Source organism: Argentina silus (genome assembly GCF_951799395.1).
Source record: "Argentina silus genome assembly, chromosome: Y".
Classification (NCBI taxonomy): domain Eukaryota; kingdom Metazoa; phylum Chordata; class Actinopteri; order Argentiniformes; family Argentinidae; genus Argentina; species Argentina silus.
In genome coordinates, this window is record NC_139654.1 from 37,422,493 (window position 1) to 37,446,437 (window position 23,945).

The following is a 23,945-nucleotide window of genomic DNA, read 5'->3' on the forward strand; positions in this document are numbered from 1 at the left end:
GATCAGCATTACCACACACAGACAGACTTCTATGAGAAACTCCTACCCTAACCCTCACCCTATGACTGAAAGGAGAGATGGAATTGAGATGGTTAACAGGTGTGCTTCTCCTAGGACTATTGACTACCCCAAATGTGTAGGACGTGGCATAAAATGATCTTTACCTGTGTATTGTTGCATCATACAACATCTGTAGCTATATGTCGCTATTTCTTTGTTAGGTCATCTCTGTGATGTATGGCAAGGCAATGTGTGGATGTGAAACCATATCATTGATTATTGTTTCTCTTTCTCAGTTTCACTCTTTCGAAATCAATAAACCTGAAGTCAGACTGACATTCTGTCTCCAGACTCTTGGGAGGTGTTTAGAGGTGTTCAGCTATGTATGAGGACAGAGCAGGTGTCTATAAGTATTAACAGATGTTTGTTTCTTTGTCGCCACAGCCTACCTGAGTATTGCTGCTGACCATGTCCATCCCTTTATGACCACAGTGTACCCATCTTCTGATGGCTACTTCCAGCAGGATGTGGTGGAACGGGGGATTCACATCATGGAGATGCAGCCTACAAATCTGCAGCAACTGCGTGATGCCATCATGTCAATATGGACCAAAGTCTCTGAGGAATGTTTTCCAGCACCTTGGTGAATCTATGCCACAAAGAATGAAGGCAGTTCTGAAGGCAAAAGGGGGTCCAACCCGGTACTAGCAAGGTGTACCTAATAAAGTGGCCGGTGAGTGTATGTGTGTGCTCTACAAACATTCTAAACCATAACTCGTCTTACTGAATGAATACTTTATTCAGGTTTGGCCATTCAAAATAAATCTGGCTTCAGCCCCGCAGCCACGCTGGTGACTTGGTTTTTTACCTTTTGAATTCTCCTGACTGTTAATACACAGTTCATTTCAGCAAATTACCATTGCCCAGCTGTGGATAGACATCTGAGGAAGGAACATAAAGGGAGAGGTCCTGCTCAATGTAAATCAATCAACCAACCTATCAATGAATCTACAATCTAAACTGTTGAATCTATCAAAACAGTTTTCCGTTAGCCCACCTTTGCATTGTGTTCGCTGTCTACTCTGCCAAGTGTGGCTGTTGGGTATTGAACTCGGGTCTGTTTACCCTTGGAAAAGACGGGAAAACTGTAGATAGATACAGAGGTAAGAAAGTGAACCAGATGAACAAAAAAGAAACACTAGAATTGGAACTCAAAATGATCAAAAAATCTCAAGTAAGTTTGATGGCACTTCTCTCCTGTTCACTAATTACCTTTTCACTGTGACTAAAGCTTTGTTCCCTTGTTTTCTTGTTTACTTTCACCTGATCCTCCCCTTCACAGTATATTAAACAAAATGTCTCATTTCTATTTTTGGCATCTGTCCATTATTCTTCATCAGTCTGGGGAATCTCTTACTTTTCATCATACAATATTTTGGTTGTTTTCTGGGTCTTTTAAAGCCATAATTATCATTATCAAAGCAATCATTATTGTATGTTTTTCTTATTTTGGTTCAAGACTATGCATCTGTAACCTTTGATAAGCCTTCATCACTTTGTTACAGTACTTGGTTTTGTAATGGCAAAAAATATTTGTACTATTTTGTTTTAGTTTTATATTAAATGTATTGACCTTTCTGTGACCCAATGTACTTTGTTATTTTTAATTATGTGACTGAGGAAGAACCAAAACCGACTGCTCCTTCTCTTGTATCAAAGATGTTATGTGACCTTGGAACACTCCTAACTGCAGGCTGAGGTTTGAGATAGTGGCTCACAACGCCTACGCTTCTTTCCCAGCTTCTTGGTCAGCAAACAGGTGCAAGATATGTTTACCCCTAGACCTATGACGTATGAGCATTGGAGTTAAGGATGGTCTTCTCCTCAGCCACAGCATCAGTATCTGAATCCACACTGTTGGTGAAGGAATGCTGATCCAGCTGACCAACGTTGTATAATACTTTCTATATGCATTAAAACTCTCAACTGAGACCAAACATCGTTTGTTGTTGTTCACTGAAAGATTTCCATAACAATCTGAGGTTACTTTTGATTGACGTTGGCATGAAATATAATGTGGGAAACATTGATTTCCGTTGATGGCAGTGAATGACAATGTCGGCCAGCGATGGCTGTAGCAAAGTAAAGAAGGCTTATTATAGGTTGCAGTCACTCCTGGCCCACACCACGACTAGACTATTTCCATTATTAGACCAAGATGAACGAAAGTTCATCCAAATGTTGTCATTCTCTTTAATAGCTGCCTTATACTCCACAGACAGTTTTTCCTCTCCATGTTTTTGTTTTCTTTCGCTAGTATCTTCTTCATCTGCCCATGTTTCATCAGTGTGGAGATCCGCTTTCTTCTCCTCATCCCCCTTTTGATATTTTTTCAGGTCACCTGTTTGGACACTTTCACTGTCATGACTATGATGCTGGCTGGAAATCGAGTGCAGATGCTTCAAGAAAATGGAAAAACAGACAAAGTGGTACTGTTGAACAAAAAAACAACTATTTTATCAGAAAAAAGTCTGATCATATTTATACACCTCTTCGCAACAATGTTACTGTGCTAACTGCTAAACTCTGACCTTCTAGAATATCACAGAGCTGGCTTGGATTCGAAGAAGTTTATTTTTCCAGAAGGTACTTTGTTTATGGTGTCCGGTGCATAAAGGCATTTTTTTTTTTATTCCTCTGGGAACCTTGTCATTTTTCGCCTCAAACAGCGGAGCTCCACCCAACCCACACCCTTGTGCCGCCAGTCAGCGAAAACATTTTTTTTAGATCAGATTCAACTTTATTGTCATTGTGCAGAGTACAAGTACAGAGACAACGAAATGCAGTTAGCGTCTAACCAGAAGTGCAAAATAGCAGAAAGTGCAATGAACAGTATATACAGGTAGTGCAATATATGAGCAGTAAGTAGTGCAGTATAACATAAGTAGTGCAGTGTAAGCAGTATATGAGTAAGCAGTAGCATTATAAGCAGAATAAATAAGTTACAGTATGAACAGTGTAGCAGCATATGAGCTGTATAGGTAATGCAGTATATATGTATTAACAGTAACATAAGGTAGATGGCAGAATAAATATAAATATGGAATGCCATATGAACAGTATAAACAGGTATGCACAGTATGTACAGATATGTGCAGTGTACTAACAGTAGTATTAAGAAAATATGAACAGTATGGACATATGTACAGAAGAGCAGTGGTATTGAGTAAGAGCAGGGGAGGGGAGTAATAGTGCAATTGTCCGGGGGGGGGGGTGCAGGGGTTGCAGGGGTTGGTAGGTTGTCACGTAGGTGCAGTGTTCGAGTTCAGTAGGTACACTACTTTACGTTCCACAAACAGTCTACGTTCCAAGGTAAAGTCCGATCGTTTCCATTGAAATGGTTTTGGGTTCCTTGTTTTGTGAGGAACTCATTTTTATTCATTTTTCCTCTGGGAACCCTGTCTTTTTTCGCCTCAAACAGTGGACCTCTCCCGCGTATTCTCTTTGATCGTGTTAGAGCGGGCGCTGTTTTGAATAATTCCAAAGCCGCGCTCATGCGTCCGCTACGTTCCAAGGTAAAGTCCGATGTTTCCATTGAAATGGTTTTGGGTTCTTTGTTTTGTTAGGAATACTAGGATATTTCATTTTTATTTCGTTTTTATTCGTCTAGGAACGTTGTCTTTTTTCGCATCAAACAGTGGACCTCTACCGCGTATTCTCTTTGATCGTGTTAGAGCGGGCGCTGTTTTGAATAATTCCAAAGCCCGCGCTCATGTGTCCGCTACGTTCCAAGGTAAAGTCCGATGTTTCCATTGAAATGGTTTTGGGTTCCTTGTTTTGTGAGGAACTCATTTTTATTCATTTTTCCTCTGGGAACCCTGTCTTTTTTCGCCTCAAACAGTGGACCTCTCCCGCGTATTCTCTTTGATCGTGTTAGAGCGGGCGCTGTTTTGAATAATTCCAAAGCCGCGCTCATGTGTCCGCTACGTTCCAAGGTAAAGTCCGATGTTTCCATTGAAATGGTTTTGGGTTCTTTGTTTTGTTAGGAACAATGGGATATTTCATTTTTATTTCGTTTTTATTCCTCTGGGAACGTTGTATTTTTTCGCATCAAACAGTGGACCTCTACCGCGTATTCTCTTTGATCGTGGCAGCGCGGGCGCTGTTTTGAATAATTCCAAAGCCGCGCTCATACATCCGCTACGTTCCAAGGTAAAGTCCGATCGTTTCCATTGAAATGGTTTTGGGTTCCTTGTTTTGTGAGGAACTCATTTTTATTCATTTTTCCTCTGGGAACCCTGTCTTTTTTCGCCTCAAACAGTGGACCTCTCCCGCGTATTCTCTTTGATCGTGTTAGAGCGGGCGCTGTTTTGAATAATTCCGAAGCCGCGCTCATGTGTCCGCTACGTTCCAAGGTAAAGTCCGATGTTTCCATTGAAATGGTTTTGGGTTCTTTGTTTTGTTAGGAACAATGGGATATTTCATTTTTATTTCGTTTTTATTCCTCTGGGAACGTTGTATTTTTTCGCATCAAACAGTGGACCTCTACCGCGTATTCTCTTTGATCGTGGCAGCGCGGGCGCTGTTTTGAATAATTCCAAAGCCGCGCTCATACATCCGCTACGTTCCAAGGTAAAGTCCGATCGTTTCCATTGAAATGGTTTTGGGTTCCTTGTTTTGTGAGGAACTCATTTTTATTAATTTTTCCTCTGGGAACCCTGTCTTTTTTCGCCTCAAACAGTGGACCTCTCCCGCGTATTTTCTTTGATCGTGTTAACACATCTCCAAATGTTACGTACAGTGGGGGAAATAATTATTTGATCCCCTGCTGATTTTGTTAGTTTGCCCGATTACAAAGAAATGAGCGGTCTATAATTTTTATGGTACTTTTATTTTAACAAATAGACACAGAATATCAAAAAAAAAAGTCCAGAAAAACATATTATATAAAGTTATAAATTAATTTGCATTTGATCGAAGGAAATAAGTATTTGATCCCCAAGCAAAACATGACTTAGTACTTGGTGGAGAAACCCTTGTTGGCAAGCACAGAAGTCAGACGTTTCTTGTAGTTGGTCACCAGTTTTGCACACATCTCAGGAGGGATTTTGGTCCACTCCTCTTTACAGATCCTCTCCAAATCCTGAAGGTTTCAAGGCTTTTGCTTGGCAACTCGAAGCTTCAGCTCCCTCCGCAAATTTTCTATAGGATTAAGGTCTGGAGACTAGCTAGGCCACTCCATGACCTTAGTGTGCTTCTTCTTGAGCCATTCCTTTGTTGTCTTGGCCGTATGTTTTGGGTCATTGTCATGCTGGAAGACCCATCCACGACCCATCCTCAGTGCTCTGGCTGAGGGAAGGAGGTTCTTGTCCAAGATCTTACGGTACATGGCCCCGTCCATTGGCCCCTCAATGCAGTGAAGTCGTTCTGTACCCTTAGCAGAGAAACAACCCCAAAGCATAATGTTTCCACTTCTGTGTTTGACAGTGGGGATGGTGGTCTTGGGATTGTAGCATTCAGCATTTCTCTCCCTCCAAACACGAAGAGTCGAATTTATGCCAAAGAGTTCAATTTTGGTCTCATCTGACCACATCACCTTCTCCCAAGCCTTCTCTGAATCATTTAAGTGTTCATTGGCAAACTTCAGATGGGTCCACTGCTTCACATGTGCCTTCTTGAGCAGGGGGACCTTGCGGGCACTGCAGGATTTCAATCCGTTACGGTGTAGTGTGTTACCAATGGTTTTCTTGGTGACTGTGGTCCCAGCTGCCTTGAGATCATTACCAAGCTCCTCCCGCGTAGTTCTGGGCTGATCCTCACCCTTCTCATGATCATCCTTACCCCACGAGGCGAGATCTTGCATGGAGCTCCAGGCCGAGGGCGATTGATGGTTATTTTGTATTTCTTCCATTTTCTAATAATTGCACCAACAGTTGTCTCCTTCTCACCAAGCTTTTTGCTGATGGTCTTGTAGCCCATTCCAGCCTTGTGCAGGTCTACAACTCTTACCCTGATGTCCTTTGAATGTTCTTTGGTCTTGCCCATGGTGGTGGAGAGGTTGGAATGGAAGAGATTGATTCTATTGACAGGTGTCTTTTATACCCATAACAAGCAGAGATTAGGAGTACTTTCTTAAAGTGACAGGAGTAATCTGTGTGCCTCATGGGCATATAACCGGTCTGTATGAGCCAGAATTCTTGCTGGTTTGTAGGGGATCAAATTCAAATCAATTTATAACTTTATATAATGTGTTTTTTCTGGACTTCTTTGTTGATATTCTGTCTCTATTTGTTAAAATAAAAGTACCATAATCATACCATAAAGTACCATCAAATAATTATTTCCCCCACTGTATAGGCCTAATATCTAGACCGTTGATGGGCACACTTGTTACTTGTCGCTTTCAGAACCCTGGACTGGGCTCGGGCTGTATATTCATATAGTTCCGTTAATTAGCCTAGCCTACTTTCCGTGATTTAATGTGACTTTTGTAGTGTGTTATAGCCTCTGCACTGATGATATTTATTTCACATTTAAAGAAATACAATTGATAAAACCTGATTAAACTTTCCTACAAGTTAACAATGTGCCGAATGCTTGTATTTTGATAAAACATGCAAGTTATTGAAGACACGTGTCTGTCTCATTTTTTTAACTTTGTTGCAGTATAGGCCACCTCAATGTAGCGTTCTGTGTCGCGCTGAAGCGTATGAAGTGTATTCAGTTATGGGGTTTACTGTACATACTTTTTCTCTGCACTGTTCCTGCTGCAGAGGATGCGTAAACGATTTTCCCATGTTGTTTTTTGGTTGTGGTCTGTGTTTATACATTTAGGCTATTAGTTGTATCCTACTTTTCAGTTTTACAAGTCAAATCTTATGACAGATGAGATGGCACTTCAAACGATAAAATGCAGGTACATTTTGATTACTGCTGCACTACGATACCCATAGATAGACCCAATACATTGGTAACTGCACTACTTATACAGCTCATATACTGCTTATACTGTTCATACTGCATTCTATATTTATTCTGTTTATAATGTTACTGTTAATACATATATTGCTTATACTGCACTACTTATACTGCTCATATACTGCTTATACTGCTCATATACTGCTTATACTGCACTACTTATACTGCTCATATATTGCTTATACTGCTCTACCTGTATATATTGTTCACATTGCACTCCTTTTGCACTTCTGGTTAGACGCTAACTACATTTCGTTGTCTCTGTACTTGTACTCTGCACAATGACAATAAAGTTGAATCTAATCTAACACCTATTCATTGTCATGTTTTGATGGCATATTGTTCATTCTCATGTTATGATTTAGTTTGTGATTATACACACGTTTTTAGCGTGATGATAGAGACCCACTACCAGACGAGTACAAAACATACACAAGTCACATGCAAATCCCTGCACTGCAGACGACAGACAACAACTGTCTCTGTACAACTAGTCCTGGACCTCCACTAATAGACAGATACAAAGAGAGCAGCATACAGTAGCAGCAGAGCCCAGAGGCGAGGCGAGGCAAGGCAAGTTTATTTATATAGCACATTTCATACACAGAGGCAATTCAAAGTGCTTTACGTAAAATAGATAAAAAGGAAAGAGCATGAAAAAATTTTTTGAATAAAAACGCATAAAAGACATAAAAAAAGAATAAAAGTCACAGTGCATTTTAGGGTCACAGTGCAATTATTAGCGCCAATTTAGTTTCAATTTAAGGCAAAAGCGAAGCCCTTTTTTTTTTTAAGCCCATTTTTGAAAGTAGCCAGTGTTGGGGCTTATCCTAGATCTATGTGTAACATAATAACTGAGAGACCTGCAGCAGGGCAGGTCCTCATCACTGGCTGTCTGCTTTGAGCTGGTTGTCGTTGGACTCCTGGCAGCGGGACAGCAGCTTGAGTTTGATGGGCCGTATGGGCATCAGAGTGTTCTGTAGGTCCATCTCAATGGGGATCTGGTGAGAGTTGACACACAGTTAAAGTATGAAGGAACGAGTAAAACAGATGTCAGCGTTACACTATGAATGTTACCTAATACAGTGTCACTGTTACGTTCGGGTAGCATTGCACTATAAATTCAAATAAACTCAAACTCCTGGACAACCTCTCTTGGGTCGACATACATTAAAATGGCCCTATGAAGTCTCGAGGGAGTTTTGCAGAAATACAAATAGCTTTTTTTTAAATCTCACACTTCCATCATTTAGTAGGTAGCCTATACTGAGGATGATTGGCGCCTAGTACTGAAAAATGCAATCTGGGAAATTAAATGGGGAGTACATACTCATGCAGTACGCAAGTACAGAATTGTAGTATGGGGGTTCAAACCCGGGTCTCCCATGTGGAAGACACAAACGCTACTATTAAGCCAAGAGGACATCCTCAAGGTCTGAGGGCGACACTTCAGTTTACATGTCTCAGGCAGGGCTACCACATCACGCGAGTGTGATTCCAAAATCACCTCTGCTACATATAGAAACGCAACAAAGTCATAGGTACAAAATTATATTTACAATCATTGTATCATTATTTTGTCTCACCTCTGTCTCTTTGCAGACGGTGAAGTTGAACCTCTGTAGAATCTCCACCATCGCCAGTTTCAACAATACCAGAGCGAATCGCATCCCGATACAGTTCCGTGGGCCCAACCCGAACGGCATGTAGGTGTATGGGTCGATGCTCTCCTTGTTCTCCTTACTGAACCTACACACGGAGAGTTCAGAGGAGGAGGGGTTAAAGAACATATCAATTAAATCACAGTAATATGATGGTTATACATGGTTGAAGAAACCTGTTTGTGTTTGGTCGTCGCATTTAGGTTTGTTTTATGGTTGTTTGTGGAACACTGCTCTTATCGTTGCTGTTGTGATTGATATTGTGGTTGTGGTTAAGATGTGGCCCATTACCTCTCTGGTTTGAACTCCTCTGGGTCTTCCCACACATCGGGGTCACGGTGCAAGGTCCAGATGGGTATCATGACAACCATACCCTTGGGGATGGTGATGCCGCTGATCTCAACAGATTTCTTGGCGACTCTTTCAAGTCGATGGGGTACAACCTGAGAGACTCGTTGATCACGCTGTCTAGATAGTCTGCGTCAGAGCCTCGTACTGGAGAGGAGCCTGCACAGGGATATTACACTCACATGAGCACTAGTGATTGGTCGTTCACGTAGCCGTAGCCCAGAACTAACTCTTTTTCGTCGCAAATCTGAAGAGCTGTTAGTTTTTTGTGTTCTTTTTTTGGGAAATGAACACAGTACTGTACTTATTCTAATCTGCATAGCCTAATTTCATGACACCAATGATAGATGTACACAAGGATCAATCAGAAGTCAAAATGCCACTAAACTGCGCTGCTTTCCAATTCCAAGCAGTGGATTGACTGCTTGGAATACTGAATGTGCTATAGTCTATTATTTCCTATCACAGTCGACAGACTACAAGAAAACTGTCAGGTGGTTCAAATGTGAATAACTTGGTATCCATTCCATTAACTGTGGCCGGGCAGCACCGAACAGCCCAGAGAACATTACCATGGTGCTTTTGAATATTAGGTCCCTATCTGGCAAAACCTTTATTGATCTTATCTCAGAGCGAAAGCTGCACTGTAATGTTTTTATCTGAAACCTGGCTAAACATGAATGCATGTCAGTCTATTAGAAGTGGGGAAAAAATATATTTTCACTCTATTATTTATCTAGCCATGTCGCTGAGCAGATGAGAATTTCATGATGAATATGAATATGAATAGTACACCATCAACAGCTTCCTTCTGTGATAATGATTTAGTAACCAGCTTCAACACCAAACTAAGGGCAACTATCGACTCTGTAGCACCAGTCAAACTGAAAAAGGCTGTGGCCAAATTTAAAAGAATTTGCAGAAAGTCTCAGCTGACAAAAACTGCAGGTCCACCTTGATATTCTTCGAGAGCATCTTTCTGCTTTTAATAAGGCAATAAAAAAACGCCAAGACGGGATCATTTCTCAAAATTGATAATGAATCATAACAACTCAAACAGTGCTCTTTTCAACGATTGACAGCCTTATAAATCCCGCCCACAAGACACCTGGTGATCTGCTCTCCACCTACAAATGTGAGGAATTTGCAACATACTTCTGAGATAAGAGAACCAATGTTAGGTGAGGAGGATCACTCAGGCAAGACCTGAAGATGTGTTTGATGACTTGTTACCCCACCTTCCACCACATGGAAGCACTATGAACTCTTTTGCAGTGGTCATACAGAAATGCTCAGCAAAGTGGGGGTCTGTTCATCTGCACCTAAAACTACCATGGTGAAACCCCTCCTGAAGAAAAGTAACTTAGACACTTCAGTCCTTAGCGATTTTAGGCCAATCTCCAACCTTCCCTTTTTAAGCAAAAAAATAATAATTCTTGAAAAAAAGGTGTTCAAACTGTTAAATAATCTCCTTATTCCCAACTGTACCTTTGACATGTTCCAATCTGGCTTTTGTGCCGATCATAGCACTGAGATAGCACTATGTTGTTAAGTTATTAACTAGGTTCTTAATGACCTTAGAATTAATTAATTAATGCTGATGCCAAAATGCTCTTTGTCCTTGTCCTGGTCAAACTGTCTGCACACTTAAAGACACTACTTACAGTAACACTAAGCACCAGGCAAAAAAACAAGGTGTTACCATTGACTCAGATCTTAATTTTGAAACCCATATCAAGAATGTGACTAAAACACATTTGTATCACTTAAAGAAGAGTAAGTAAGTTTGCCAGAAATCTGCCATCGTGGAGAAATTCTGTCTGAAGTTGTCCAAACAACAACATCCTCCCTAATAATAATATATCCCCCCGAAATGAACTTGCAGTGTTGGACATTAGCTGTTGTGTTTCTGCATGCACACACGATTGGGAGAGGCAGCCACCAGAGAAAAGTCAGTCTACTCCCCTAGAACACCCCTGGCACTCACAACATGTTTATATGCAAACCGAATGTCAGGTAGGACACTGCATTTTAAAAAGCGTGTTTTCCGAACCAAAACAGCGTTCGTAAATGAAATATTTATTCATAAGGGATTTATTATAAGGGATCTTGTTCCCTGATCGCTACCGATTAAAGATAGTCATTACAACCGTTAGGAAGCTTTTAGAAAGCTTGAATATTACATGGACCTTTACAGAACACAGCTGTAAAGGTGCAACCTTTCCTCTCCCAGGCTGACACTGAGAGACGAATGCATGCTTGTATTACTAGCAGCCTTGATTACTGTAACACTCTCCTGTCTGGTCGACCAAAGAAAGCTCTTGGCAAATGATACAAAATGCAGCAGCACGAGTCAGATGGAGAGCACATATCACACAAGTCTCTGCACTGATTACCTGTTAGTTTTATAATTTATTTTAAGATAATTGTATTAGTTTAGAAATCACTCTATGGTCATGCACACCACTGCATGTCAGACATGCTTTTAAGGTATATACCCTGTAGATCCCTCAGGTCCTCAGGTACTGGCCTTTTAACTATTCTGAAGATTCCAACAACACCTATCTACTTCCTGTTTCAAATGAATAATACTGGGCAGAAGTCTGCACAGGGATGCTACAGACACATTAGCACACTGCAAAATACTGTCACCTATCTAACCATCTGTAGGAGTCTGCAGTGCACAGCAGTTACACACTCATCAGTACCCTCTAAAACACTGTCACTATCATGTCACTATCACACTGTCACTGTCACTATCACCTGTTCCACATGAATAGTACTATATAGGAGTCTGCAGAGCGGTTACCTTGTTGGGAAACACAGTGTCTATCTCCTCCTGCAGCTTGGTCATGATGTGAGGGTTGGTTGCCAGATTGTAGGCCAGGAAGGACAGAGAGCTACTGGTGGTCTCATAGCCAGCAAAGATGAACATCATTGCCTGGGACAAGATCTCATGGTCACTCAATCCTATGATGATGGGAGAAATGGGGTGGTAGGTGTGTTTGTAGGTATAGGTGTTTGAGGCAGGTACTGTATGTGTGTGTGTTAGATGCTAGTATACAGTGTGTGTGTGTGTGTGTGTGTGTGTGTGTGTGTGTGTGTGTGTGTGTGTGTGTGTGTGTGTGTGTGTGTGTGTTTAAGGCAGGCACCTTTACTCTGCTCCTCTCCCTTTGAGTTGCTGTCTTTCTGCGAGTCTATCATCAGCTGCAGGAAATCTACCCGACTCTGGAAGCAGGCTTACGTCAGATCAAAATCACATGAGAACTACCAGATGCTACCAAATCTCTACAATTGTATTACACAATACTGGCTGAAGATCGTATATTTGATCAGTTATATTTACATACCTTCCTGGTGCTAGCCACGCGATTGGACTTGATCTTCTGAAAGACAGCGTAGAAGAAATCTGTGACTGAGGCAGGGAATAGGGATACCTCCATGTTTGCCATAACAGGACCCATGAAGGGGAAGAATGCTGGACGGACAGGAAATGCCACAGTTACAAACAGGAACAGGAAATACCATGATACGTGACTCCAATCCTATTCAATGCACAGCCCTGTCCAGAAACAACTCCTAGGCTCTATCCCTAGACACTTCTGTATCCAATCCACTCAGATCTCCAAGTGTCCAGCATTTAGGAACTAGAGGTTGGTTCTGGACAGGGCCCATGTGTTTGTCAAATGAGTAGAGCGCAAACCATTGGCAGTGGGGTTTATGTCAGTCTAATCAATGAAATCAATAGCTTCATTTATTAAGCACAAAATGACTGAAAGCTATATGGGGGCAGTTGTACCGACTGTGAGGAACAGTGGGCTGAAGATGTCAAACTTGAGCATTTTCTTGATGTTGGTCACAAAGGGGTAGGAGGGGTTGTGGAGGGAGTCGATGTCAACACTGAATGAAGTGCTGACGACCACATCCATACTGTATGGTCCAAAGAACCTGGAACACAACCACACAATCTGTGACCACCAGAACCACAACCACAAAATTTAAGGGGGAGTTCACTGAAATGACAAATTCACCTTATCGTCTCGGAGATAAATACTCACTCTTTTAGTTCAATGGGCTCATCGTTATCGGTCGTCTTCTTCAGATTGCTGACCAAATTACCAGAGTGCTGCTTCATGATCCCGAACATCTGAGTTGGGAAGGATACATGGAAAAATATCATGATTGATACATGGATTAATATGTGCAAAACATGGGTTAATATCATGTTTGAAACAGGAATTATTTAAATGTTTATATAGCCTGAGAATATACATTCATACAGGATACATTATGTATATAGTCAAGGAATAAGTGACTCCAAAGATGAACTATTATTCTATACTCTGTCATCTGACCATTGAACTTATCGAAGATAAGATCAAATATACTTTATTGTCCCGGATGAAAATTTGTCTTGGATTAATTAATTAAAGTTGCTGCTTCACACAACAACAAACAACAATGAATACACACTATACACATAGTACAAATCACACACACACTCTCTCACACACACACACACACACACACACACACACACACACACACACACACACGCGTCAGAGTTGTTAGTCATTCATTTATTTGTGTTGTATAAAGGAATGAATGAAAGAAGGAGAGGAGAGATGGGACTGTACCTCTTTGATCCGCCCACTGGTGAAGGAGGGAGACAGGACACTGCGGATCCGTCTCCATGCATCATCCTCAGCGATAAACACGGCGTCATACAGAGGCCCGTTGAGATAGAAATTCTAGAAAAATAATAATTATTATATACTGCAAGATTAACCTAATATTAATAATGCTATAATAACAATGATATTATCTATTTAAGGAGCCCTTATGTTTTTTTTCCCATACAACAACTTCAATTTAGCGTATTACCCTCCTGTTAGTGAAAAGGGAGTAGCATTCCTTGATGAGGATGGTTTTGATCATGGCTGTGTCCATGATACACAGGATGGGCTGACGGCCATCATAGATCCTACAGACCAGCAAAAACAAAGATAGTTAGATATACACTCACAGAGCACTTTATGAGGAACACTATACTAATACTGGGTAGGGCCTCCCTTTGCTCTCAAAACAGCCTAAATTCTTCATGGCATTGATTCCACAAGATGTTGGAAACATTCCTTTGAGATTCTAGTCCATGATGACATGATTGCATTACTAAATTCCTGCAGATTTTTCAGGTTCACTTTCAAGATGTGAATCTCCTGTTCTACCACATCCCAAAGGTGTTCTATTGGATTCAGATCCTGGGAAGGCCACTGAAGAACACTGAACTCATTGTCATGTTCATGAAACCAGTTTAAGATGACTTTTGCTTTGTGACATGGTGCATTATCATGCTGGCAGTAGCCATTAGAAGATGGGTCAATTGTGGCCATGAAGGGATGCACATGGTCAGCAACAATACTTAAATAGGCTGTGGCATTCAAGCAAATATACCGTGGATAGAGACAGACAGACCCATCACAGATCCTGCACTCTTAGAAAAAAAGTGCTACCTAGAACCAAAAAGGGTTCTTCTTCCACTGTCCCTTTGAAGAAACCTTTTGGGTTCCATGTAGAACCCTTTCCACAAAACGTTATACAGTACCGTGCGTAAGTAATGGGACAGTGAAGCATTTTTTCTTCTTTTTGGATTTGAAATAAAAACTTTTTTATTTTTCCCCAACGCGGGAGAATGATGCCCGTGATGGGCCTAACCCAAAACTCAAAGAATATCTCGCTGTCCCTCTCCTTAAATATCATTCCCAACAAAGGACAAGGTGTGAGATTGTAGCAATGTCCGTTTGTACACAGAGGCAGACGCAGTATGGAGGTAAGGGATTTTCTCCCGTTTATTTTAACAGAGGGGTTTGCTGGCTCGGCTCGGCTTTCCAGCCTCGTTCAATGTCTTTTGGCCCTTTGGTCCTGTGCTCGGCTCGGCTCTCCTCCGCTCTCGCCGTCAGCTTCTCCAGCCTAGCTCCCTTACTGAAATGGCAGAAGCACACCCATCTTAAACATTCGCCGGCGAGACTTAATTCGCAGCAGGTGTGCAACAAAAGTCTCGCCGACACAACCCCGGCCACGGTCCTGTAGCTCCCTCTACAGGCCGAACGCTGCATGTCCCCCCACAGAGATACATTACAATAGCAAAGCAATTGACAAATGGTGAAAGCTGAAAAATCTGAAACATAGTCAAAACCTTAGGCTTGCCAAAATCAAGCACTGATGAGCTCAGCAATCGCAAATGGCTGAGGCTTTACTGCAAGATGCAAACCACTAGTTATCCTTAAAAAGGATAGTCAGGTTAGAGTTTGCTAAGAAGTACCTAAAAAGCCTGCAGAGGTGTGGAAAAAAGTCTTGTGGACAGATAAGGTGAATATTATCAGAGTGATTGCTAGAGGAAAGTTTGGAGAAAAAAGGATCTGCCCAAGGTTTACAGCATACCATCTCATCTGTGAAACATGGTGGAGGGGATGCTATGGTTTGGGCATGTATAGCTGCCACTAGAACTTGCTAACTTATCATAATTGATGATGTTACTGCTGACAGCAGCAGCAGAATGTATTCTGAAGTGTACAGAAACATCTTGTCTGGTCGAGTAAAAGCAATGCTTCCAAATTCATTGGATGGCGCTTCATCAAACAGTAAGACAATGACCCAAAACATACTGCCATTGGAGCTAGGGAGATTTTCAGGGCGAAAAAGTGGAAAGTTCTTGACTGGCCATGTCAATCTTTGGATTTAAATCCTATTGAACATGCATTTCATTTTCTGATGGTAAGATTATGGGCAAAAAGACCTCAAAAACTGAAGATGGCTGGCCTGGCAGAATATCACCAGAAAAAATACCCAGCACCTGGTGGGGTCAATGGGTCCCAGACGGTTTGCATACAAAGTAGTGTCGACCAAATACTAAATATGAGTGCATAATTTCGACCATGTATACCAATACTAGACAAAAGAAAAGAAAATAATCTAGCAAAAGCAAACTATGTTCTGACAGGGTTTGACTCATCTAATACGACATCAGATCTGGATAGGTTCCTTGATTTCCTCTGAAAGGTGACATAGGCATGAAAACATGTACACAACATCAAGAAGAAACCATTGATTAAAGCCAAATCAATTGATAGAGGCATGGCAGAAAATGTGTGTTGTCTCTTTAAAAGAAATGTTAAAAATCTCTTTGTTTTCCCTGAATGAAACAAAGCACAGGTGTTTAAAAGGCCAGCCCCACCCCTGATTACAATGATCCACACGTGGAGACAGCCAAAGCAACATAGATCAATAAGACATCGCACATGTCACACCAGAATGTGTGTTGGCAAGAGTGTGCCCTTATAGCCAGGATCCACTCACCACCTCTCTGGTCACATCTCCCTGATGTTGGTTATGAAGAACTTTATGAATGTAGTTAAATGTATTTAATATTAATTATTGCCTTGGTTTATACTCGCTTCGGAATTGTAGGACTTTTGTACGAGCAAAGTGCTGAATATCTTCTCATAGATACACTGTGCTTAGCATGTACTGCTGAAGATTATGTTAATATTATGTTAAGATTTAAGTAGTCTCGTTCCCAGACACTTCTGCCCAAATGCCCAAAAGGTCTGTTGGACCAATGCGTTAAACTTCATTGGCCTTCATTAAGCCAAGAGCAAGAGCGTCAAAAATGGGGACGGGGCATAGCCATGGGCTTTACCTCGCATCAATCATCTTCCACAGCACATTCCACACATTTCTGATAAAAAGCTACACCTTGCAGCCGTGTGATTAGCTGAAATCAAATAATAACAAATACTTTAATCAGTAACCACCCTACGGCCAGGTTTGAGTCGTCGTTATTCCAGACTTATATGCGCTGTGAGCAATAGCCTGGGGACGAGGTTAACATTTAGGTAACCTGCGAATAACCTCATGCACTAGAAAATAAAACAAACTTAATTGCTCCATGGCCTGTTAATTTCCATGCTCATCTTTGATGTCAAGTTTTTAGGTTGTTTTTTTTATCAGAGGGATATTTGGCTACTTTCAAGTGCCATAATTGCCAATTAAAAATGGGTAGCCTTTTAAAAGGGGCAATCCTTCATATATCCCACAATTCAACACCAATCTGTTCTCTGGAAAAATTAATAAAACATGAAAATATTGGGTTTATGCCCTAACCATTTTTTGTAAATTTGGGGCTAGACACTTCACCCATTTTCATCACATTTACATTTACATTTTTGACATTTAGTAGATGTTTTTATCCAAAGCAACTTACAACAAGTACATTTGTCTCAAGTAAGTGAATCATCTATACATCAGTCATCATAAGTGTGGGGGGACATGCAGCGTTCGGCCTGTAGAGGGAGCTACAGGACCGTGGCCGGGGTTGTGTCGGCGAGACTTTTGTTGCACACCTGCTGCGAATTAAGTCTCGTCGGCGAATGTTTAAGATGTGTGTGCTTCTGCCATTTCGGTAGCTAGGCTGGAAACGGCGAGAAAGGCGAGGAGAGCGGACAGTGGAGAGAGAGAGACGCTCTGACGAGGCTGGAAAGCCAACGAACTCTGATTGAACGATTACTGACTGTATGAATAAACGGGACCTTTCCCTCACTACACCGCTGCGTCTGCCTCTGTGTACACGGACACCACTACATTTGGCGCCCAACCTGGGACACAGAGGGAAGGCGGAATGGAGGCGCTAGCAGCGGCGATGTCGAGGATAGCGCTTGTCCTCGAGCAGCAGACGGCCCTGCAGCAGACCCAGCAGGCAACGCTGGAGGAGTTAACGGCGGCGAGGATCACGGACAGCGCCCTCCTCCAGGACTTCACCAGGGTCGGCGGGCCGGCGCCGGGGACCGGAGCGGCACCAGGTCCCCCCAAGGTCCAGTACCACCGCCCCCAGAACCTCAAGACCGCCGTGGGACTGGCTGAGGACCATCTCTCCCTCCCACCGCGGGGGCCACAACGACCAACCCCGGCCCCGCGGCAAGGGGGGGGGGGGCCGACGCCCAGGAGGAACCGAGGGAGCGGAAGGAGAGAGGCCGGCGCCCGCCCCAAGGTCGAGATGGCAGGGGCGCACCTATCCAGAACCGACCCCGGCCCCACAGGGAGCACCTCGAGCGACAGGGGGGGTGTGTTGGCGGTGCGGACGGCCGGGCCACGTGCAGGCCGAGTGTCAGGCGATGGACGTGGGACAGGTCGTCCGCATCGGCGACATACCGGGCCCTCCCCCCGGACCAGGAGCGGCGTATCGTATTCCGGTAAGGATACAACATGATACGCACCAGGCATTCTTGGATTCGGGCTGCATGCAGTCCATGATCCAGGAGCGCCTGGTTCGGCCGGGGGCATTGTTGAAGGCATCGAGGGTGCGGGTGAGGTGTGTGCATGGGGACATTCACGAATATCCGGTGGTCGCTATCGAAATTCATTTTGAGGGGAAAAACCATAGTGTACAGGCGGCGGTTAGCCCACGCCTCACGCATCCCCTGATTCTAGGCGTGGATTGGGAGGGGTTTCCTCAAGCGGTAAAGAGGGCTACCGGGATGCGTGCACGACAGCTAGGGAGGTGTGTGGCGTGTAATGTGCTCTGTGCCGAGGCGGCGCCTCGCGACACTGCCGGGGAGCCGGAGCCGGCGGGGGCGCCTCACCCCGAGACTTCCCCGCCGAACTATCCGCTGCTAGGCGACTTCCCCCTCGAGCAGTCTCGTGACGAGACCCTAAGATCAGCCTTTGACCAAGTGATAGCAATTGATGGTACTTTGATACGGCCAGACACGGTGCGCGCCTACCCCTATTTCGCGATTATCAGCGACAGGTTATATCGAGTAAGTCGTGACTCACATAGTCAGGAGGAAGTAACCCAGTTGTTGGTTCCCCGCAGCCGCCGCGAAATGGTCTTCCAGGCGGCTCATTTCAACCCCATGGCGGGCCATCTAGGGTATGACAAAACACTGCACCGTATAATGGCTCGATTTTATTGGCCGGGGATTCGGGCAGAGGTGCGTAGGTGGTGCGCTTCCTGTCGGGAATGTCAGTTAGTAAATCCCCCGGCCATTCCACGGGCCCCCTTGCGGCCCTTACCATTGGTCGAGAACCCGTTCGACCGCATTGCGATGGATATTATCGGGCCATTTGACCGGAGCACACAGGGTTATCGATTTGTGTTGGTCTTGATAGATTACGCCACCCGATACCCCGAGGCAATACCTCTGCGCAATATCTCTGCCAGGAGTGTAGCGCAAGCATTGTTTCAAGTCATCTCCCGCGTGGGAATCCCGAAAGAGATTCTCACCGATCAGGGCACTAATTTTATGTCACGCACCCTCAAAGAACTGTATGGCTTGTTGAACATCAAGGCGATTCGAACCAGTGTTTACCACCCGGCCACTGACGGCCTTTGTGAGCGGTTCAATCGGACCTTGAAGTCAATGATCCGGAAGTTTGTCCACGAGGATAGTCGGAATTGGCATAAATGGCTAGATCCCCTGTTGTTTGCGGTGCGGGAAGTTCCCCAAGCTTCCACCGGGTTTTCCCCGTTTGAATTACTCTACGGGCGTAAGCCCCGGGGTGTCCTAGACCTGCTTAAAGAAAATTGGGAGGAAGGGTCTAGCGACAGTAAGAGTGAGATCCAGTACGTCCTCGACTTGCGCACAAAGCTCCACGCCCTAGGGGCTATCTCACGTGAGCATTTGCTGCAAGCCCAGGAGTGTCAGAAACGCCTGTATGACAGGGGGTCTACCCTACGAGAGTTTACACCGGGAGACAAGGTGCTCGTACTGTTACCCACCTCCAGCACGAAATTACTCGCGAAGTGGCAAGGGCCGTTTGTGGTCACACGTCGCATGGGGGACGTGGATTATGAGGTTGTACGCTCGGACCGGGGGGATAGCTTGCAGGTGTATCACGTCAATCTCCTAAAAAAATTGAACGACGTGGTCACGGTTGCTCTGGCTACGGTAATTCCGGAGAGAGAGGAGTTCGGTCCGGAAGTCCCAAAATCGAAAGTTAGCACTCCGGTCGATATTGATAACCATCTCTCTGCTAGCCAGGCCGCGGACGTTGCAGATTTGCAGCTTAAGTTCGCTGACGTGTTCTCTCCCCTGCCCGGTCGGACTACGCTCATCGACCACCATATAGAAACGCAGCCGGGTTTAACGGTGCGCACGCGTCCCTATAGGTTGCCGGTGCACAAACGAAACGTTGTGTGCACGGAGTTGGAAGCTATGCTGGAGCTGGGTGTGGTCGAGGAGTCCCGCAGTGATTGGTGTAGCCCCATCGTGCTTGTCAACAAGCCAGATGGGGCTATACGGTTCTGTGTGGATTATAGACGGGTTAATAATCCAAGTTCGATGCATATCCGATGCCCCGGGTCGACGAGCTCTTGGACCGGCTTGGTACGGCCAGGTACTTCACGACATTGGATTGCACGAAGGGATACTGGCAGATTCCACTCTCGCCGGTGTCCCGGGAGAAAACGGCATTCTCCACTCCGCTCGGGTTATTCCAGTTCACCGTGCTCCCTTTCGGGTTGTTCGGAGCCCCAGCCACTTTTCAGCGCCTCATGGACCGTATTCTGCGGCCGCACGCCGCCTATGCTGCGGCCTACCTAGATGACATTGTCATTCACAGTGACACCTGGCCGCAGCATGTGCGGAGTGTGGCTGCTGTTCTGCGGTCCCTGAGGCAGGCGGGGCTGACGGCCAACCCGAAAAAGTGCGTGATCGGGCGGAGGGAGATCCGGTATCTGGGGTACCACTTGGGACGGGGGGAGGTGCGACCGCAGATTGAAAAGACTGCGGCCATCGCCGCCTCTCCCCGGCCCAAGACAAAGAAGGAGGTGAGGGCCCGGGATATTACCGCCAGTTCGTACCAGGGTTTTCAGAGCTGGCCAGTCCCTTGACTGGGAAGGGTGCCCCGGATCCGGTCCAATGGTCGGGCCAGTGCCAGGGGTCGTTCGAGGCCCTTAAGGGGGCTCTTTGTGGAGAAACGGTCCTGTATGCGCCTGATTTTAACCTCCCTTTCTCCCTACAGACGGACGCGTCGGATAGAGGGCTGGGAGCAGTGCTGACCCAGCGCGTGGAGGGGGCCGACCGGCCGGTGCTGTACCTGAGCCGCAAGCTGTCGGAGAGGGAGGGCCGGTACAGCACCGTGGAGAAGGAGTGCCTGGCCATCAAGTGGGCAGTCGGCACCCTCCGCTACTACCTGCTGGGTCGCGCCTTCACCCTCTACTCCGACCATGCCCCCCTCCAGTGGCTCCACCGCATGAAGGATGTAAACGCGAGGATCACCCGGTGGTACCTCGCGTTGCAGCCCTTCAACTTTTCCGTCGTGCACAGACCGGGGGCGCAGATGGTCGTGGCAGACTTCCTCTCCTGTGCAGGGGGGGGGGAGTAGGTCGTCGGCCGTCGGGTCCCCGGCCTGTGTCGGGCGGTGGGGGTATGTGGGGGGACATGCAGCGTTCGGCCTGTAGAGGGAGCTACAGGACCGTGGCCGGGGTTGTGTCGGCGAGACTTTTGTTGCACACCTGCTGCGAATTAAGTCTCGTCGGCGAATGTTTAAGATGTGTGTGCTTCTGCCATTTCGGTAGCTAGGCTGGAAACGGCGAGAAAGGCGAGGAGAGCGGACAGTGGAGAGAGAGAGACGCTCTGACGAGGCTGGAAAGCCAACGAACTCTGATTGAACGATTACTGACTGTATGAATAAACGGGACCTTTCCCTCACTACACCGCTGCGTCTGCCTCTGTGTACACGGACACCACTACAATAAGAAAAACAAAACTATGCTAGGACCAGGGGCCATTGGCAGTCACAATGCTTTTTAAAAATGCTTTACAGTAGAGGAACTGTACAGGTGGGTAGTGGAAGGTGAAGAGGTCTTTAGGAGGGACAGTCCAGATGTAGCCTGAAGAGATGGGTCTTCTATCTACGGCAGAAGATAGGTAGTGACTCTGCAGTCCTGACCGCACTGGGAAGCTCGTTCCACCACCGGGGCGCCAAGACAGTGAAAAGCCGTGACCAACGAGCGCGACCACTGCATCCTCTTAGAGGCGGCCAGCCGAGGTGGAAGAACGGAGTGGTCAGGCTGGGGTTTGACATACAGTATGTATTCACCGTCAAATGTTGTTCACTTTCCCAAACCCCTGCCTGTGTAAGTAATGAGACAACAAATTTTTTTTTGTTCTTTCGGCTCTATACTCCAAACGTTTGGATTTGAAATTAAACAATTACTACAAGGTTAAAGTAGAGATTTTTAGCTTTTATTTGATGGTATTTGTGTACACATTGGTTTCACCATTCAAAAATTACCTCACTTTTTATGCATAGTCCCCCTATTTCAGTGTACCCAAAAGTAATGGTACAGACTTATCAAATGTCCAAATGAAGCAGTCATGTTTAGTATTTAGTGGACAATCCACTAGTATTTAGTGGACAATAACTGCCTGAAGTCTGCAACCCACTAACCCTACCAGACGCTGAGCATCTTCTTTGGTGATGCTCTGCTAGGCCTGTACTGCAGCCATCTTCAGTTGTTGTTTGTTTTGAGGTCTTTTTGCCTAAATTCTTATCATTAGGGAAATGTAATGCATGTTCAATTGAATTTTAATCTGAAGATTGACTTGGCCAATCAAGATCTTTCCACTCGTTGCTATGGCAGTGTTTTGGCTATGGCATTGTTTTATTGTATGGTGTGGCGCCATCCAATGCATTTGGACGCATTTGCTTGCACTCAAGTAGACAAGATGTTTCTGTGCACTTCAGAATACATTCTGCTGCTGCTGTCAGCAGGTACAATCATCAATTAAGACAAGTTAACAAGTTCTAATGGCAACTATACATGCCCAAACCTAACACCCCCTGCACCATGTTTCACAGATGAGGTGGTATGCTGTAAATCTTGGGCAGATCCTTTTTTCCCCAAACTTAGGCAGACCTCTGCAGGCTTTTTAGGTACTTTTTTTAGCAAACTGTGACCATCATTTTTGATGATAACTAGTGGTTTTTGATGATAACTGTGTCTTCCTCTTAGTTATAAACAAACCAGAATTAAATGCATAGGTCTATGTATGGATGGATGGATGGATGTTCTCATTGGAACAGCTGGAAGACTTTCTCTGCATCCCCGAAAAAACACATGTATGCAAACACACACACACACCCAAGCACACACAAACACACACACACAGGCATGTTTAAGATATGCGTAGCCCATGTTTATTAGTTGACTTAGTTGTGGGGTTAGTTTAGATACAGCGCACGATGCAACAAGCAGGTACAATACACCTCAGCATTGCTATACCATCGTGCTACCACAGGGAACTGGTACCCGCATAGTTAGATATGGCACTGGTCCCACACTAGAGAGAACTGGCATGTTCTAGATCATTATACGAGGTAACTAGCTAGGAATTATGTCAAACTAGAAAGTGCTCAGTAGTCCTAGGGCTACAAACACAAGGTGGCCAACCCTCCTGCAAACAGGGTGCTAATATTTCTCAATATTAGCTTGTCAAAGCTAGCCAAGGTTCTCAGCTGTCCGGAAACAACAAGTAACTTAGTTAGCCGACTGTCCCAAGTGCTAGCTGTAGCCTACACATGTGACCTAGCAAGTTATAATAATAACCTGAGGAATTATTGTTGAGCTAGGGTTCAACAATAACAAAGAATTGAGAGCTCACAGGTTAGCCTGCTAGCTCAGAAGGTGAAAATCGTCGTTGAATGTCGAGCTGAACCGTAGGATTCTATCAGAGACAATCTAACGCCCCATGAGAATCATAGGCTGAGGTGTAGCCAACTACAACAATACTACTACAGTACACTTTTCTTTTTTTCTTTTTTTTTTAAACTTTTTATTATCATTTCCTTTTATAAATTGCAGTCATACAGTATGTCACAACAAATCTTTTTGATGGTACAGTAAGGTGCCGCGGGTAAGTCCACAGAAAGGTTAACAGTCCATGGATATCTTTC

At 44.6% G+C, this 23,945-nt stretch overlaps 1 pseudogene across 1 annotated transcript in view; it reads right to left on the reverse strand.

Moving 5' to 3' along the window:
• Window positions 1-23,945, reverse strand: part of LOC310824103 (cytochrome P450 3A27-like) — a 61,020-nt pseudogene that overhangs the window by 35,304 nt on the left and 1,771 nt on the right. The window contains exons 2-8 of the transcript in view: window positions 13,872-13,971; window positions 13,625-13,738; window positions 13,046-13,134; window positions 12,794-12,935; window positions 11,797-11,949; window positions 8,931-9,146; window positions 8,565-8,727 (exon numbers count right to left, since the gene is read on the reverse strand). The product of the transcript in view is annotated as a cytochrome P450 3A27-like (transcript). The remainder of the gene's footprint in view (window positions 1-8,564; window positions 8,728-8,930; window positions 9,147-11,796; window positions 11,950-12,793; window positions 12,936-13,045; window positions 13,135-13,624; window positions 13,739-13,871; window positions 13,972-23,945) is intronic.